Here is a 6,549-nt window from a genome sequence, read left to right on the forward strand (position 1 = left end):
ACAGTGTGGTGTGTGCTGCAGAGCATCCATGTCCTGGAAACAAATTACAACCAGGAAGGGAGAGAGAGCTCGGCCTACTTTTTTTTTTTTTTCTGTGTGTACTTTAGGTGTTCAGCCTTGAAAACTATTTCCCTTTCCTCTTTACGTTCCGCAGTTGCATCCTTTGGAAGACTTCAGCACTCATTAATAATAAGGATGATGATAATAGTAGTCCCTGCTTGTCTCATGTGTAGCCATGACATCCTGTTTAAGCTCAGGAGTCTGCTCAAAGTAACAACAGCTAGTTTCTCCACAGTAAGAAAAGTGCAGTTAAACTGGTTATCTCATATTTAGCTGGGGTCAAACCTGAGCGCTGTAATGTGTTTTTATGTTTTTATTCATTCTAATTTATTTAATAGTGTATTCTTTCCATTAATCATAGAGACTCGAGTAGTAACATTAACTTGTTATGAAACTTCAGCTTTTATATTTCAGTCAGTTCCCAAAAAGAGAGTGAAACCAGTTACAGTGAAAATGGAAAAACGAACGCTCCGTGCAGTGAGTCCAGGTTTACTTTTCCCTGCTTGTATAGACAGGCCCTCATTGTCCTCTTTCGTGCCCGTTTGGAAATTGCAGGATTGTAATTCGTTCCAGGTGACAGGAGCCGGAGAAGTGACATTTTTCATGGTTCTCCTTCACACAGCTGTTCTTAGAAAGCTGTTAATTGTTTATCCGTCGTGGGAAGTAAAAGCACCTGGAGCTTCTGCTGGATGCAGGACAGGCTACGCCCACCTACAGTCTGATCCAGGTCTACATGAATCAGAGAGCGACAGCTGAGTCATTCTGACCACGGAGCAGTTTTCCAATTTCTCTTCCAGAGAATTCTTTTTACTAAGAGGAAAAAATGTACTGTTGAAGATCTTCCTGCCTCCCTCTGTCTGTGGGCTGTAGCATTATTTTGAATGCATTCCTACTTAATGTCTTTATAATCATATATTTGAGTAAAAGAAGATGTTTTGTTCATTGCATTTTATTGCACACTGTATTGTATAGACTGAATATTTATGGCTCACTGCATCACTCTGGGAATAACTAAGAGCTTGCAAACAAGAAATGTTCAGCACAAAATTTGACCCTCAAATGAGCTCGAGAGCTGGACTCATTAGTTAAGGACGGCAGTGCATCGAGCCCAGTGAAAAGTGAAAAGAAACACACAGCGCTGATGCATGCAGACTCCGCTGCTGCATAGCATGACCTCAGACTGGAAGCACTGTGCTTGAAAGCATAACCTGCACAGTTTAACTTCAGGGTGTAAAATACGGCTGTTTTCTCAGAACCAGCAGTGCCTCAAAACCGCTCTGGCATCTATGCTATGAAGCAACAGACCGAAACCCAACCTTTCCCTTTTCAGTATGCAACATTTTAACTTAAACTACAATCTTTTCCTAAACCTGTTTAGGTAGCTTCTGGTACATGAGCAAAACTAAACAGCAAGTGAGAACAAAGTGGAAAACATAGAGGTCCAAATGAGACCTATAAGGCTGTATCAAAGCAGATGGAGAAAGTAGCTGCATCCCTTGCACCATGGCACCAACTCCAAGACAAGGTATGTCATAAACATACATGTGGCAGAGGTGCATTTTGCATCAGGGTTTACCATCATTTTAATGCTGTGACAGGAAATATTTTAATAAAAGCAATAGTGCTGAAAGGAAATGTGGTCTTCTGACTGACAACCCTCCAACTCTAAAAGAATCTACCAGTATTTTTTTGGTGCACAGTCTGGTGCCAAAAGCTACCTTGTGTGTAGTGGTAAGATGCAGGAAGCTGAAAACCCTGTGTTAATGTGACACCTCGGGATCAGAACCCACTAGAGATTTCCTTGACTCAGCAACCTACAAACTACTAGACGCTTCTCTAGCTTTGGCATTAACCTTTGAGTGCAAAGATCAAATCGGAGACAAAACTTCCAAAATCCAAAAATAGCTCCAAAACCTGAGGTTAAAGTTAACGTCAGCTTAACGGATTTTGACGTTAAAGTCAAGCAGAAGGAGGTGATGATCAAATCTAAACTGAGGAGTCAGGCAGACCACAGCCTGACTCACCGATGACATCATCAGGATGCTGCCAGGAAGCCGATATGATAAAGCGCAGATGAGGTTCTGGGAAACTGATGGCAGCAGCGATTTTTCTCTCACACACAGGCACCCATGAGCTGATCTGTACGCCAGGCGTCCCAGGAGCTCTCGCTTCCTCATCTGTCTCTGAAATCAGTGTAGCACCTTTTGCTTATCATCACACACCTTTTACTCACACAGGCAAATACAGCCACATGTTTTTAAGCCTGTGCTGGCGACAGAAAGCTTCTGGCATCAACAGGCGTCTGGAGATAAAAAAATTTTAAAAAAAGAAGCAGAAGAAGAAAAGGTTATTAAATGTCTAATTGAATCCTCGAATGTTTCTGTGCCCTGCAGCACTCAGACTACAAGATCAGTCCAGCTGCTCTTTTATTAAAAAAGAAGAAAAAATGAAAATGGAGGAAGAAGAAAGGAAGGGAAATTTTCATGCCTGACTTAGTGCCTTTTGTGGAACAAAAACAGTGCTGTGAAATCATATTAGCAGTGCAGATAGTCGTGCATATTTCCATATGTGTATGTTTCATAATTTTTAAATAAAAAACAAACAAACTGAGTCTCATTTGAGTTTTTTCCTAGCTGGAAACAGTGAGAGGAGGGAAGCCGCTCACTGAAGGATGGTGGCCGTGGAGGGAGTGAGTCACTGCTCTGATCCACATCTCTTCACTTTCCAGCTAAATTCACTAAAAAGCAGGAAATAAGTTTGTTGATGTTTAAACGCCACCATACCAGCCAAGAAATACTCTATTTAGGATGTGTGCCTTTGAGGATTCTCCAAACTATTGTGAATGGATTTTTATCTGAAATGCAAAATCTCATTAAATCTTAACAGCACTGGGAATCTGGAAGGGTAGGGATGTGATGTTATGGTTACAATTATAAAAAAATAAGGCTCCTTCAAAAGTGCAACCCGCTGAGAAGTTTGCCGACCGCTGTGCCGGCATCTTAACTTCACCATGAAGCTCTTTCTGCACAGCAGTGCACAAAGAGCAAGGAAAGGCAATTTACTGCTGCACAGAGCTGAAGTGCTCTGAAAGTAGAGGGAGTTCTGATTGAGCTCCCTCTGAAACTCAAAGCTTTACCAAGCCTGTGTTTCTGGGGGAGGAAGTTGTGCTCTAATTCTCTGCATCCTTTAGGGAGAAGAGGAATAATGAGGGAGAGGGAATAAAAACGGAGGCAAATTGAGCGCAGAGGGGAAATGATGGAGTTTGGGAGATGTGGCAGGAGAGAGATGGGCAAAGACAGAGGAAGGAGGGAAAAGCAATGTGTTAATAAAAACGAGGGTGTGACTGCAGAGGCCCTGGAGAGCTGTGGCAGAGGATTTCATCATCAGAAAATCAAAATGCAAAGATTGCAGTTGGAAGTGTCGCTCCAGCAACGTGAGATTTTGACACGATTCTCTGTGTCTTTGTCCTTTTTCTAAACACGCCATAAGATTGGTGTCATTGTGCATAAATAAAGGCTGTGATTAACTGCCTGGTCTCTCATGTCCTTGGTCATCTCCAGGGACAAATCACGCGTGAGGATGTGTGGCCTCTAATGGGCCACCTCTTCTTCTCTTAGCTTGAAAATAACTGGATTATTAAACAGATTCGTTAAAAACAAATAAACAAGCATGGGAACAAACATTTATAAATTTTAGAGGAAGAAATTCTGATTTGTTTTTTCTTCAAGGTTGAATGAGCATTTCTGAGAATTACAAGTATCCCTTCTGATGGATAAGATAAGGTGTTAAAGCTCAGAGTCGGGTCAGATTAGTACTGAGTCCTGTCATGGTTTTAAACTTTTATGTTTAGGTTCACTTACTTCCTGTTTTATTTTGTCTTTTACTTCCTTCTTTTATTGGTTTCCCCTTCTTTGAAAATGTCTCATCACAAGGGCATTACTTCAGCCCCACTGGTGATGTTTCTGTGCCAGTGATTCAGCACAGCATATTTACTCCTCTGCAAAATTAGCATCAGCTTTAAAGACCGCTATGGCAACGCAGATGCTGATCTATAACTCACCAAACCTCCAGGTGGCTGGTCCTCTCCCAGGGGTTCCCCAGGGCTCCTGGATGACCCAGGGCACTTATCATGGGCAACATATGGAGGTAAGTTTTAGTTATATCTTGGTGTAATTGAATGTAATTGTGAAATGCTTTACTTCAGTTGCCATTGCAAGCTGCACATTTGGTTAAAGGTATCCTGCAGGAGTGGAGACATTCCATTTGTGGGCAAATGGTCATTTCCAGAACAGGAGTGCTTTCATTCTAACCAGCTGTGTTCACATATTTTATCCAAGAACATTGATCTAACACTCAAGGACCTACAGTACCTTCACCTTTTTTTCTCCTTTGTGTGTTAAATTGTGTGGGAGAGACAGAGAGACCTTAAAGCTTAAAAAAAAATACTTGGATGTCTCCCTGAATTTGAGTCCGGTCCTCACGAAATTATTACGAGTCCATACACTTTAATCTGAACACTTATGGATTACTTCAGTCAAAACTCAAACTCAATCAAAAATTAATTGCCCACATTTGGCAATTGCATCTACAGAACTGCAGATGTGCAGCAGGCCACATAATGTGATAGCAGGCCATAAGTACACCAATGAACACCCAACATACCCACCGTGAGCGCGGTGGGTATGTTGGGTGTTTCATATTTTGATGTGCAGATAACTGCAGCAGTATTCTTGTACTTGTGCTCCCCACTGAAAGAAGCAGCGATGCCTTAAAGTTGATCATGAGTAAAAGCTTTTTGTTTGTTTGGGAGGATTAGTAAAATCTGTGCCGGGTGCTGAGCCTTTTGAACATTTAAGCAGCAGCACATTAACATTTATTTCTTTTCACATCTAAAATCTAAGCTTTTGCAAACAGCTGCATAATATTAATCTTTATGTTCAAGTGATATAAAATGCATATTTGAATATGCATGAACCATCAGAACATGAATAAATATGCTGAACCTCCTGGATATGATTTTGGAGTAAAGCTGAAAAAACTTCTCCTAATGCTGGATTTTAAAGTTTTCTTATCACTGCATCTTTAATTTCCTGTCTGAAACTCTCATTATACTTGATGATTATACACACTTCATTGAGAAAATGCCCTAAATCTGATCCCGTTTCATGTCTGCACACATCATTCCACCTTGTTTTTCCCTTCTGACGTCTTATCACTCCGTTTCTCAATTTTCTTCTAAATCATAAATTTCCTCGTTGAGTTTTGGTTTATTTTCACTTGTTTCTTCTTTCTTCCTCCCTTGGACCAAGTGGACTATCACTTTCTCAGCAAGCAGTTCCATTAGTGTTACTGCAAATGGTCTCCTCAGTGTGTAAAACCAAGCAAAAAGTACAGTACGGAGTATCTTCAGCTTCATATGGAAGTCTGTTTGATCCCTGTCAATAAAAGCTGATGTAGCTTTCTGGCAGCGCAGTATCTGAAGTGTATTCTCCTCTTTCTCCCTCATCCAAATCTCTGGATCTTGGATGATCATATTTTAGTGTTTGATTTCAGTTTTACACGCTGCAGGCTGGTCTGCTGGCTGCTTCTAAAACCTCTTCCAGCAGAGGAAATTTATGCTGAATTTCACAGCTAAGTTCAGCCTTTTCTGATCTGTATCAGGTATGAAAATGTAATCTGTCCTCTGTGATTGCTCTCTCCTGCAGATTTAAAAGAGGCAAAGAGTCCTCACCGCCCTTGTTCTAACCACCATGACGAATAATCAAATCCAGCCCACTTGGTGGCTTTTCAGGGTGTGAGAATGACAAGAGATTTGACTTAATTTGGTGGGTTTTTGCTGTATTTTGTATCAGGAAGCACAGGTACTGTAATACGTCAACAAGGGATGGTTAGGCCGAGGCACCATGACGCACAGAAGGTGGACAAATTTAATCTCAGCCAGCACAGAGGCCTCTGTCATCAGGATGGAGTGCAGCAAAGAGCCCAGACGTTTGATTAGCTCTTGGGTTGCAGGGCCAATCACAGATGAGGGTTCGCAAATCAGATAAAAGATAAAACTGATAAAACCACACTGGCTAATTCTGGGCATGATGGGAAATTCTTCAAAGAGGCTATTAACTCTTCATTTTTCATCTTACAGATGTGGAGGTGCCTGAATTTGAGGATGTTTTATAGCTTGGTATGTTTAAAAAAAGGAGCATTAGGGCCATGGCTACACTTACAGTTGTCATTAACAGGCTGTATACACAATTATTCTGTGGGACCTCATCAAAGAAACGCAGTGTTGTTTTCTCGAAAAAGTCTTAGATTAAAGTGGGTGTTTGTGTAAATTTTGTGTCAGTCTGTTTCTTAAGTATTGAATCGAATTATTGGGGATGGGTTACCCAGAAGCTTGCCTTTTGCTCAAAGCAATTGTGTGACTAAGTGAAGTCGACAACCTACTAAGTGCATGTTTGGAGCATTTGAGGCTCTGTAAGATGACAGTGTGAA

This window comes from Copadichromis virginalis, linkage group LG13, assembly GCF_057382275.1.
Source record: "Copadichromis virginalis isolate Kocher_CV1m ecotype Utaka linkage group LG13, C_Virginalis_male_GT1.1, whole genome shotgun sequence".
Classification (NCBI taxonomy): Eukaryota; Metazoa; Chordata; class Actinopteri; order Cichliformes; family Cichlidae; genus Copadichromis; species Copadichromis virginalis.